This window comes from Mustelus asterias, chromosome 7, assembly GCF_964213995.1.
Source record: "Mustelus asterias chromosome 7, sMusAst1.hap1.1, whole genome shotgun sequence".
NCBI classification, from domain to species: domain Eukaryota; kingdom Metazoa; phylum Chordata; class Chondrichthyes; order Carcharhiniformes; family Triakidae; genus Mustelus; species Mustelus asterias.
Genome location: NC_135807.1, coordinates 124,547,052 through 124,560,528, shown reverse-complemented (window position 1 = coordinate 124,560,528; position 13,477 = coordinate 124,547,052). Strand labels below are relative to the sequence as shown.

The 13,477-nt window shown below is 39.2% G+C and overlaps 1 protein-coding gene across 12 annotated transcripts in view; it reads right to left on the bottom strand.

Annotated features, from left to right (window-relative positions):
- fam49bb (family with sequence similarity 49 member Bb) overlaps positions 1–3,210 on the bottom strand; it is a 181,074-nt gene extending 177,864 nt beyond the window's left edge. For 2 of the 12 annotated variants that reach the window (XM_078216757.1, XM_078216788.1), the window contains exon 1: positions 2,996–3,210. The gene's annotated coding sequence lies outside the window, so the exon portion shown is untranslated. Of the gene's footprint in view, positions 1–2,593; positions 2,865–2,995 lie in introns of those variants that run through there. The other 10 variants (XM_078216760.1, XM_078216764.1, XM_078216755.1 and 7 more) reach the window with 10 other exon arrangements.
- Between the last annotated feature and the right edge of the window lie 10,267 nt (positions 3,211–13,477).

Below are 13,477 nucleotides of genomic sequence, written 5' to 3'. Positions count from 1 at the left end.
CCCCAATCTCTGTTTTTTAAGACCCTCTTTAAAACCAACTATGACCAAAATTTTGGTCATTTTTTTCTTAATAAGGCTCTCTATGGCTCAGTATCCATTATTTCTACTATGTAATTGTTTAGAAAATTTTTTTTATCTTAAAATCCCTGTGCGAATACAAATTGCTGTGATAATAAACTACAGGCAGTACCTTGTAATCCAAGAAATGCAGTTTGGAACTCTATCGAAGTTAAGTATTGTGGGTTCAGTGATCAAAACCGTTTAAAAGCTAATTCACAGACGTAAAAAGCAAATGAACTACTGGAATTATAGATATATAGAACATATAAGCAATAAAGTACTACTGAACTATTAAGTCCTCATTTGGAGCATGTATTTCACTTTGGGTACCCACTTTAGAGAGGATATGCAAGTATTAGAGAAAGTCTTCTGATGATTTACCAGGATAAGATGTGCACTGAAGGGATTTAGCTACACCAGACAAGCTTGAATTATATTTCCCAGCTATAAGGAGGTTATCTGATTAAGGTGTTCGAAAATAATAAATTGAACTGCAAGAGGCAGAGAGGAAGAGACACTTCCTTCTGGTATGGGAAGTTAGTTAAAAATGAATCCAGAAAAAAGATCTTTACTCAAAGGGATATGAGAACATAGGATCCCCTGTCCCAAAAGGCTAAAGATAAGGAAGATAAATATTTATTTAAACGATAAGGACAGCTCAGGGACTTGGGGAAAGGGCTTTGAATTATAAACATTGAAAAAATAAGTTACCACAGAGAATTTTTTTTTGGGTGTTGGTGAATAGCTGTAGACTTACAGGTCTATAGATATACGATCCTGTAATTGATCTCAGCATGTATTTATGAGGCCATAAAGCAGCAGGTCAATTTACATGCAACTTCCTTTCAACAATATTGCCTTGTGCATTGCAAGTATATTATTCCTGTCTCTATAAAACAGCTTTAAGAGTGAGATACGTGTGGAGAAGAGGAAGGGAGGAAATAAGAATTTGATAGGTAAATCATTTATTTAAAGAGGAAGATGTGGGTATAGTGGTGGTAATCAGGAAATGGCGGCAAGGGCAATGAACAGTAGGGAGATGATGGGTTAAGCAATGTGATGGATTTGAAGAGATGAAGTATATATGTTTTCCTTAAAACTCACTCCAAATGCCATACCAACCCTTACTTCCCAGTCAAACAAAAGAGAAGTAACAAGTTCAAGGGAGAGAAGAGAAAGAGAGACTCAAGTAGGTAAGTGTGAGTACCAGCAACACCAGATATTCTAATTTGACACGTGAATGCCACTGGTAACATATTAAAAGTCTTGTATATAATGTATGCTTCCTGTAAATGTCCACACTTGAACCATCATATTTCAGACATCAAGTTTGACTGCATCCCATGATGTACCATGAGCAATGTCACGGAACATCTCTTAGTATATAATATTTTCATTTAGATATCTTGGTATTATACACAGATCAGACTGGTGATGCATTCTGGGGTCTCCACCAAATTTACTTCAAAACTGGCCATGCAAAGTACAAAAAGCACATCTTAGGGTGGCTCATCAACTAATTTTTCCTGCTTTCCTCCATCCATTATGCAAGAAAGTCACACTTTGTTACATCTTTGAGAAGCCTGTCAAGATCATCACTATATCATTACATGCAGGTTTGATGTTCTTCCCAATCAAAAGCATATTTCTAATTTGTACCACTCAGTTTTGACAGCGACAGATTTAAAGGAATAAATTAAGTCAAATTAATAACACATTTTGTCTAGCAAACAATAGGAAAAACTCAATTGTATGTAGTTTTGCCATTGATCACATATGACGCTTATGATCATTGAATAAATGTAAAGAAAGTCTATAAAAGGTATTTCTATGGTATAAAATTTAACTCTATTCCAACCCTGAAAATGAATTAATATTGTTTTTCCATTTGTCAAAATTAAACAACAATATAGTATAGCATTTATAAAAAACATTAAGGTTAATGTTCACAAACTGAAAAGTAATTATCACCAAAACTTATTTCCACTGTGCAATGTCATTGCGCTACCAGTTTGTACATGCTGGATATTGAACATTTTTTAAAAATCTTGCAAAGCAGGCCTACACACACTGCAGAAACAGTAACAAGCAGACAGAAATAGGAGGCATCGCTTTCAAAGGCGGGCTTTTGGACCTAGAGGAAATGTCACCCTCTTACAGCTGCACTATCCTCCTCCAACCTTTAGGCTATGAATGCTTCTCATTCACTGAGATCCGAATTAGTATCATCCGGAAAGAAATATATTTGAAAAATCAGGACACTGCGGAAATATATCTACATCAACGATTGCCACAATTCAAAATGTCATTTCTTGTATTGTTTAGAAAACTACATAAAACGTTGCAAAATCTGTCTCCTTCACGATCCTTTGCACAATTCTAATGCAATTTCTTCCCCAGGTGCGAGGATTTTCATCTTATCGAATCCAACTAAGGCTATACATCATATTCTAACAAGCACAATCACAAACAATAATACATTTATACGGTATTCGTGTTTTCATTAATGGAAAATAAAACGATCGCACAGTACCTTACCAAGAGGAAGAGAGAAAAAAAGCGTACAGTTTGTTAAAACGGGAAGTAATCTTCAATAAAAGGCAGTTTCAAGCTGAAAGTGCAAGAACTGTTACTTCCGGGTTGGTCAATTGTACGTCATTTGGTTCAGGTTTGTAACACCATCTAGGTCACAAAATGACTAAAAATGGAATCAGTTGCCAAAAGCGTTTTGGTCCTGATATTTACCGTTCATACATGTATAAAATCATGACATACACGATAAACAGAACTGCTCGCTGTTCAGTGGAGGAAAAGGTGGATTAAAAAAAACCTTGTCCAACCAGTATAGAGCTAATCTAGACAAGGTTTCACAATCACGGAGCTCTTTCCTGCGAGTGAGAAAAGGAAGCATGAATTAGCGAAATAACGAGCTTACATTGCCAGACATTAGACCAGTTGCTGATTCGAAAATCAATCTACGTATGTTTCCAAAAAAAGAGAAGTTCCTAGCACCACGACTGGAGAATGGTGTATAGGGATCCTGTTTATCTCGAGGACGAAAGTGGGCTGTTTCAGAAGACTATCTTTTCAAGGGGCGTTGTCAGTGCATTGGAATTTCTTTGGGGAGGCAGCAGTCTCAGTTCCTGTAACAGCATCTGAGAGCTTAGAAATTAATTGCGCCATGGCCAGTGTGAAGACACTGGGCAAATGCTATTTCTGCTGTAGCACAGCATTTTGTAATGTTGTTTCCTGTTCGCTTCTATAACCTGCAATTACACTTTGAATAAACGATGTTTCTCTCACCAGCAGACATGATACAATTCCAGAATGGTGTCACATAATTGGGTATTGCTCTGAGTACAATCCTGATGAAGTATCTGTGTACTATGGCTTAAGCAATGAGAGGGTCCCTTTAAATGTGTGCCGTCACCTTGAATGCCTGGCTTTTGACATTGAGGCTGATCCTTTGATGCTATCACTTACTTTCCCTAACATATTGCGAGTTGTGAACGATAGCACAATGCAAGTTAGCGGTCTGTGACTAGAATTTAACTAGATACGGTGAGATCTGGGCTGGAATGCATATTAGTATGGACCTATCAATATTGCAGAATTTGGAGGATTGATATTTTCCGTTATAGAATCATAGAATAGTTACAGCAGAGAAGGAAGCCATTCGGCCCATCATGTCCGTACCAGCTCTCTGCAAGAGCATCTCACCTAACCCCACTTCCCTGTCTTTTCCTTGTAGCCCTTTGGTTTTTTTTCTCTCCAGATAATTATCCAATTCTTTCTTGAAAGCCACACTTGAATCTGGCTTCACCACACATTCAGGCAATGCATTCCAGATCCTAAGCAGAAAAAAATCCATATCATAATTGGTTCTTTTGCCATTCACCTAAATCTGTTTCCTTTGATTCTGCAGTGGGAATAGTTTCTCTCCATCTACTCTGTCCAGATCACTCAGACTTTGAACAACTCTATTAAATCTCTTCTCAGCCTTTTCATTCTCTAAAGAAAACAACACCAGCCTCTCCAGATAACTGAAGTCTGTTTTTCACTGGAAGTATTCTAGTAAAATCTCTCTGCACTCTCACTGAAGCTTTGACATCTTTCCGAAAACATGGCACCCAGAATTGGACACAATACTCCAGTTGAAATCGAACCAATGTTTTCTAAAGATTCACCGTAACTTCCTTGTTTTTATGCTCTATGCTTCTACTTTTCATGCCCAGGATCCTGTATGCCTTATTAATCAATTTACCTTCTTATCTTATTAACCACATAACTGATATGAGGCACTTGCACACCCAAAACACATTTGTTAAGACTTTATTTAAGCTCCCCGCAATAGTTGTTTGGAGATCACTCATTTTATCTTTGCTTCTCTGGTACTGTGGACTATTGAACCAACAAATCTAGAATAATAAGAATAATGAGCTAATATGAGTTTTTTTTTAAACCACGTAAGTACTTTGGCTTATCAAGCCAGTCCCCATCTCTTCAGCCTGGGTGTTTCCCAGTTCCATCAAATATTGTTGGGAAACTGACATTTTGGGAAGTTGCAAATGTTTACAAATTTAACAGAAAGTTAAACATTGAAAATGCCAATTGTCAACCCATCTCCAAACAACTATTGCGGGGAGCTTAAATAAAGTCTTTAAAAATGTGTTTTGGGTGTGCAAGTGCCTCATATCAGTTATGTGGTTAATAAGATAAGAAGGTAAATTGATTAATAAGGCATACAGGATCCTGGGCATGAAAAGTAGAAGCATAGAGCATAAAAACAAGGAAGTTACGGTGAACCTTTGATTGTGCCAGAAAATGATTTGGAAAACATTATCCCAATCGTTTTGCTTTACTGTCATATTTTAAGTGAAAAGTATTCCTTTTCATTTCAACATTTTAAAGACACCTTGCCTCTCAAATTGTTTTTTCCAATGTATTCTATTGTTTTGATCATTATAATGTATTGAATCCCAGAATTAACCTCATCTCTCTATTAATCCTAACTGTTGATCCATCTAAGTATTGGGTGACTAAAACTTGAATTCCAAATGTGTCTTTGCCAATGAGTTACAAAGTATTAAAGTAACTTGTTAACATTTGTAATCAAATGCATCTAAGGACCAGATTTGCCTTCTTAATGGGAGTACAAATCACCCCATTAAGTCAGTGTCTTTAATGTATGTACTGCAAACGTACATAAACCTTTCATTAATTTTATTACTTTTGTTCAAATACCAATATGTGGGGAAGGGACGGGAAGACTCCCCAAAGTTTTAATGACATTGTCTCTTCAATGAGAAGGATCTGTATCCCAGTGCAGTTGGGCAAGTGTGATCCCACAATTCTTTATAACAATTTAAAATGGGAACCATCTATTGTACCCTACTCAGATGGGAGGGCATCACAGGATACCATTGTTTGATTTTTTTCTACATTGTTAATATTTTAGTTGAAACTGGATATTTTATTTTAAAGATCAGCTTGTGGGGCCCATGTCAACCTGAATCTTTAGTAGGGCCCTTTCTTTTAGTGGAGGTGCTTGATCAAACCACATGGGGATTGAATTTTGTCCAAATTGATAATTCCATTGTATTCAATCATTCACGGATTTGGGCATCGCTGATGACATCATCATTTAGAAGGTGGTGAAGCACTGCGAGCTACATCCACAATGCTGTTAGGTCGGGAGTTATTATAGTTTTATCGTAAAAAATTTGGTATCATTGCATGGCTTGCTAGGTCATTACATAAGGCAGTTAAGAGTCAATCTCATTGCCTTGGGTCTGGGGTCACATATGGACCAGGCTGGTGTTACGGACAGGAGAGGAAGTCAGTTCCAACAGTATTGATTTCTTCTTACCATCTGTCCATAAACAGGAGGTGTTTTGAATTAGTTTGCTTCAACGAGTAAGTGGTGGTATGGTTTTCCCAGCCCCTTGATTTTTGTGTGATTCCATTTTACGAATAATCCACTGCAAACTCAAGTTAATACTAACTCACAAGATTACTTTATTTCTTACATTCAAAAGGTGTGTCCACAAAGCCCCATTCCACATTCACACAGTAAAGAAGAGATGGAGTAAAGGATGTTGAAGTACAGGGATCACAGAAAAAACTGAATGTTGGTTAACGTGAATCCCAGTGTCCCAAAATGAGAGTCCAATGAGGAATTCTTTCATAAAAGCAAATTACTGTGGATGCTGGAATTTGAAACAAAAACAGAAAATGCTGGAAAATCTCAGCAGGTCTGACAGCATCTATGGAGAGAGAACAGAGCTAACGTTTTGAGTCTGGATCCGGACTTGAAACATTAGCTCCGTTCTCTCTCCACAGATGTGGAAATAAATTGGCCCAACCAGTCCCAGGTTGTCTTTTAGACACAATGAAGATGACAGTCCCTAAACTGAAAGGAGAATTCTTTCATTCTGAAGACTGCTGGGGATAACTCCCAGACAGACAATCAACCATCCTAATTGTCATTGTTCAGTAGAATGTCCAGTTTAAAAATAAGAAATAACAAGAAGGATAAAGTTTTAAAATATATACAGTATTGGGTTTCTGTTCCATGTTAGCAGAACCCAACAATGGGTAAAGATGGCAGATTTCCATTCCTGAAGGACATCAATGAACCACATGGATTCTTATTCCAGATTAACTTAATTAATAGGCCTATCATAAAAAGGAACTCATCCATTGTATACATTTTGTTTTTTAAATCATATTCATTTGTCATATCTATTTGACACTCCTCTGTCCAATTTTCTGAATTGATCCCAGGTCCTTGAAAACATTTGTTCTACCTTACATTGGGTATTTGGACATAGTTTAATGTAATCAGTAAATTTCACAATAAGAGCAACAAACCAAGCCCTACAGGGAGTTTTTAAGGACAGAGACCAAAAACATGGTCAAAGAATTTAAGGAATGTCTTAAAGGAAGCGAAAGACATAGGTAGAAAAATTTAGGAAAGAGATTCCAGAGCTTTGGGCTGGATATCTGAAGGCACATTCACTAGTGGGGAAGCAGTTAAAATCAGGGATACACAAGAGGAAAAATGCAAAAATCTCAAACATTAGTAGAATAGTTATAACAGTACCCAGTTTCATAAGCAATATAAACAAACATGTTAATCACTAATTAACAGACAGATCAAGGCTTTTCCATTGAATTTCATCTTCTAGCCTGTACTACGTGGCCAACTATCTAGGTGACAAGACTGTGTAAGAGACTGAATACAAAATAACAAATACAGTGCTTGCAAAAATTGGAGGTTTCCATTTAGCTAAAAGGTGTGGTAACTCCTGCACACAGGCAATGGAAAAAGGGGACTTACTAGACTCTAACCAGATCCTACTGGATTTCACAGGATCGCCGCTCATTTAGTACAGTGTACACATTTATTTTAGTGTTTCACTTCAGGTTTTGAATTAACAGTGTTGAGTGTTGTACAGAATGAGAGTGAATCTCATTTGACATTCATATTTCATATTAATAAGGGTGCTGTGATGCAGCTCTCAATTGTTTTCATGTTTCACATTCAAATTGATTTAAAGTGGGCATTAAAGGCCAACAGTATTATTGCCCGTGGAGAAAAGAGCACTTAAGGATTGCCAAAGCACACTATTTTAATGTTATCTGTTTCAAAGGGAAGAGATGATAGTAGTGGGATCATCTTCTCCTTCATTTTGTGTAAAGATGCCTGGCACCAATTTAGGGAAAATACAACTCATTTACTTACAGGTTAAAAATGTACAGAAGCTTGCAGTCTTGTGGCTGCAATGAGCTCCCAAGATGGTTCTGAGTCCAGACGTTCAGTTTATCAGGGTGATCCCCACCTTGCTCACTGATTGGTTCCCTGGGTCATTTGACCCTTACTCTGCAGATTAATCCCTAAAGGGACAATCACCACATCCCTCCCCCTCTAAGTCCCTTTGTACAAATGCCAATACTCAATTTACAGAGTCCCAGATAATTACAGACATCTTCAACCTCTTCACAACAATCTGAGGTCCCTATCTGCTTCAAGAAGACGACCACCATCTGGTACCAAAGAAAAGTCAAGCAGCGTGCCTTAACGACTATCGTCCAGTAGCTCTGACATCCATCATTATGAAGTTCCTACGAAGCCCATTACCAAACTGCTTGGCCTGGAGCTTGGCTCCTCCAGCTGTGACTGGATTCTGAACTTCCTAACCCTCGGACGCCAATCAGCGAGGATAAACAACAGCATCTCCTCCACAATCATCCTCAACACCGGTGCCTCACAAGGCTGTGTTCTCAGCCCCTTATTATACTCCTTATACACCTGTGACTGTGTGGCCAAATTCCCCTCCAACTCGATTTTCAAGTTTGCTGACGACACCACCGCAGTGGGTCGGATCTCAAACAATGACGAAACGGAGTACAGGAAAGAGATAGAGAATCTGCTAAACTGATGCGACGACAATAATCTCTCCCTCAGTGTCAACAAAACGAAGGAGATAGTAATTGACTTCAGGAAGCTAAGTGGAGGACATGCCCCTCTCTACATCAATGGGGACAAAATAGAAGTGGTCGAGAGCTTCAAGTTTTTAGGTGTCCAGATCACCAGCAACCTGTCCTGGTCCCCTCATGCCAACTCTATAGTTAAGAAAGCCCACCAACGCCTCTACTTTCTCAGAAGACTAAAGAAATTTGGTATGTCCACTACGACTCTCATCAACTTTTACAGATGCACCATTCCACTCCTGACACCATTCTTTCTGGTTGTATCACAGCTTGGTATGGCTTCTGCTCTATCCAAGACCGCAAGAAACTACAAAGGGTTGTGAACAAAGCCCAGTCCATCACTCAAACCAGCCTCCCATTCATTGACACTGTCTACACTTCTCGCTGCCTCTGGAAAAGCAGCCAGCATAATTAAGGACCCCACACACCCCGGGCATACTCTCTTCCACTTCCGTCGGGAAGAAGATACAAAAGTCTAAGGATACGTACCAACCAACTCAAGAACAGCTTCTTCCCTGCTGCCATCAGACTTTTGAATGGACCTACCTCGCATTAATTTGATCTTTCTCTATACCCTAGCTATGACCGTAACACTACATTCTGCACTCTCTCCTTTCCTTCTCTATGAACGTTATGCTTTGTCTGTATAGTGCGCAAGAAACAATACTTTCCACTGTATACCAATACATGTGACAATAATAAATCAAATCAAATTAAACTTTAGTACATGAATTTAGCCAATTATTAATCAAGTCTTTCTGGGGTTTCCAAATCCTGGTGGAGCGACATTGCTCTTCTGTCTGAGGAGCTTCCACAGGATTGCTGTCAGTCGAAACCACAATGACAGGTGCTTCTTCAGGCAAAGGCAGTTCAGTTCCATGGAGACATTGGTTGTGCCAGGATGACCAGGTACTCTTGTGCTAAAAGAGTCGGCAACATTTCCTGATGGCAATATACTTCCTGATGGCAAAACTGGCTGCTGGGATATCTCATTTTTTCTCAAATGGTCGATGTGTTTTGGGACAATCCTTCCTTCTATATCCACTTGATAAGACAGTTTTAGAGACAACGATTTCAGGGACCCAACTCGACCCAGTACCAAACTTCCTCACACATACCATAAGCAATCATGTTGAATGATATGAATTATGACATGCCTCCTGACTGCTTTGGCTGGCCTATCCCCGGCCAATTTGGAAACACGAGGCTCAGTCTCATTCTGAGATGATGGTCTTTAACAACTCTGCTGGCGGGACTCCTGTTGTTGCATGTAGAGTTCTTTAGCAGCCAAGAAGGAAGCATGAGATTCTGGTGTCCAGGGTTCCTCTCCTGTTTTGTTCACTTGGAAGTAATACCCAAGGTGCTCTACATATTGTGTCCAGTCCTCCATGGAGGAGTCTAATGGATCTGTCTGGACAAAGAGGGGCATTTGGTAAGTACTTCCTTCCTTTCTCAACTTCGGTGTAAACTGTTACTCATGGTCTGAGGAAATTTTTTATTTTTGCCACCAAATTTACAGATGCTCATTTTTTCAATTTAGGAAAAAACACAACTAGTTTATTTAAGGTTAAAAAATGCAATCAGCTACTGAGATGGCTCTGAGTCCAGAAGCCCAGCTTACCGGGGTTTTCCCCCACCCTATTCTCCAATTGATTCGCCAAGTCAGGTGACCTTTGCTCTGCAGATTGATCCTTAAAGGAACATTCACCACATCCCTCCCCCTTTAAGTCCCTTTATACAAATGCCAATACTCAATTTACAGAGTCCAGATAATTAAACATTTAGCACGTGAATTTAGTCAATTATTAATCAAATCTTTCAGGAAGTTTCCAAATTCTTGTGGAGCAGCGTAGCTCCTCTATCTGTGGTGCTTCCACAGGATTGCTGTCAGCCAAAACCACAATGACAGCTGCCTCTTCAGACACAGGCAGTTCAGTTCTACCTGTTTTCATGGAGATGCCAGTTGTGCCTGTCACAGGATGACCAAATACTTCAGTGCTAAAACAGTCGGCAACATTTCCTTATGGCAAAATAGCTCCTGATGGCTGCTGGGGCATCTCTCTTCTTCTCAAATGATCGATGTGTTTTGGGACAATCCTTCCTTCAACGTCCACTTGACAAGACAGATGTCCAGTTTTAAAGACAACAATTCCAGGAACCCAACGCGACCCACTACCAAAATTCTTCACATGCAGAGCATCATCCACCATAAACAACCATATTGACTGACATGAATCATGACATGCCTTCTGACTGTCTGGCCAGCTCTGAAACCAGAAGCCCAGCTTACCAGTGTGATCCCCCAGCCTGCTCCCCGCGTCATGTCACTCTTACTCTGCAGATTGATCCTTAAAGGGACAATCACCACAGTTTGAGAGATGTCTGGCTGCAGGTCTCCACTGAAGTAAAGTTAACTGTGGCCTCTGAATGGTTATCAGATTTGTCAAGCAAGTTCTTGCTTTTTGCAATCCATGTTGGCTGCTTTTAATTAATTTTCTTCATCTAGGTGTTTAATAATTTAATCTTGAATTAAATATTCTAAAATGTTTCATTCTGCTGATGTTGAACTAATTGGCCTGTAATTACAAGATTAGCACTGTCCCTCTTTTTGAAAATGGTTGTCACAAATGGCCTCATCCAATCACTGGCACAATACTCAACTATAATTTCAAGGGCCCTGGATAATTATTGCCCATTTCCCTCAGGATCCCTGGGTATATCCAATTAGGTCCTGGTACTTTGTCCTCCTTTAGCATAACTAACTTCTCTAACGCGTCTTTTATTTATTATAATAGCTCATCTTGTATTTAAGCAATTCAGAATTTACCTCCTACCCAAATCTCTTTTGTAACACTGAAATGAAATACTGAAGTATCCCTGCCAATTTTCACTTATCCTCTATGTTATCCTCTTCTGTCAGGGGTCATCCCTCCTCGTGTTTACCAATTCTGTTTTCACTAATATATTTGTGGAACACTTCACTGTTCCTTTAAATTATTTTTAAAAATTCCTTATATTCTTTCCTGGTTTTCATTTTCCCTCTCCTTAAAATATTTTCATATTTTCTTGTATTCACTCTTATTTTGATTTGACCAGTAGAGCCCATACATCTTCCACTTTAACTTGTTTCTGAACTCTTCATTTAGCCAGGGAGTTCTGAAGTTGTATTTTTAAAATTTATATTCTACAACTTTAATCTTTTAAATCTCATGATTGATTTATGGCCCTGCATCCCAATTTTTCGTACCACCTCAATCTCACCTTAGCTAAATCACCTCTCATCCTTCTAATATAGTGATGGGCAACTTGCAGCCTGCGGGTCACATGCAGTCCATGAGACATTGTGTTGACCGCTGCCCATGTGAAGGGTTTCCACATTCCACTGATTTCCGTCTGCATAGTTTTTTTCTATCGGTACGATTGAAGTGATATGCACATAAAGCAAGGGCAAGTGAAGTGAGGTGTGTGCTGATTAATCACAACATTGACTATGAGAGCCATGTGCTCCCTCTATGTCCAACGTGTAAATTTGTTTTTACCATTTGAAGTTGATGATAGTTCTATTTATAAATGATTAAGCATTTTCATTAACTCGTTATGAAATATTCGGTGTGTATTAAATGTATTTAATCTTATTCATGGTGTCACGGTTAGTGAACAAGTCTGATTTCAATCTTGCAGTCCACTGATGGAGGGCCACTCATGTGACCCGCTCACTGGCCTAGATTGTCCATCACTGTTCTAATATGTTCCAGTTTCAACCTTTGATTATTGTACTAACTTACCCCCTTTATACCTGAACATTAATGCTGATCATATGCTGTTCATAATTCCCATCATGCTCAATGATATTTATCAACCTGATCTTTATTGTTACTCATAAATAGGTACTACAATGTTTCTCCTATAGTAGGCATACTAACCTATTGCTTTAAGATGGAGTTTTGCAAACATTCCAGCAATTCTATTTCCCTCCCCATTCCATCCCAATCATTGGGCCAAATTGTCCAGTCTCCAGATCATTGGAGACCACATATATGACTGAAGATGTGTGTCCTCATGTGTAATAGAAACTGGAAGGAAGTTTTAATCTCTGATGGAAAGTTCCCCATGAAGTTCTGCAAATGGCTCCAACTCTGGCCGAGAGTCATATTAGGAGAACAGACAAGTGCTTATGTCGTTGTAGACATGACTCCAGAATGATATGTTGCCTCCCTTTTGCCAGGATTAAGGATATCACAGAACGGCTGCAGGATAGTCTTCTAGGAGGGATTGAACAGCTCGAGGTTGTGGACCACTTTGGTACCAATGACTTATGTAGGAAGGGGATGTGGTCCTGCAATAAGAATTTAGGGAGCTAGGTAGAAAATTAGTGAGCAGGACATCAAATGTAGCAACCTCAGTATTATTCCCAGTGCTTCGTGAAAGTGAGTACAGAAATAGGAGGATGAGGAAGAACACTGTGTAGCTGGAATAACGGTGCAGGAGGGATGCTTTCAATTCCTGGGACATTTGGACTGACTCTGACGAAGCTGGATGGGTTGCACCTGAACAGAGCTGGGACTGAGTTCCTTGAAGGGTATTTTTTTGGTGGTGTTGGGAGGGCTTTAAACTAACTTGGTAGAGGTGTGTGAACCAAGAATGAATATTAGAGAGGAATACCAGGGGGTGCACAAAATACTGGGAGAAACAAATAGCAGATAGAGAATAATAAGTTAACAGGTAAAGTCTGAGTTAGGGAAAAAGTAATGATGTTTTAAACAAGGCTATTGTGCATGAATGTAAACACACGGAGTATTGTAAATAAGATTGGGGAGTTACGGGTGCAAATTGCAATGTGGAAATATGTTGTGGCAATAACAGAGACCTGGCTCAAAGAAGGGCAGGACTGGGTGTTAAATAGTCCTGGGTACAAGGTGTC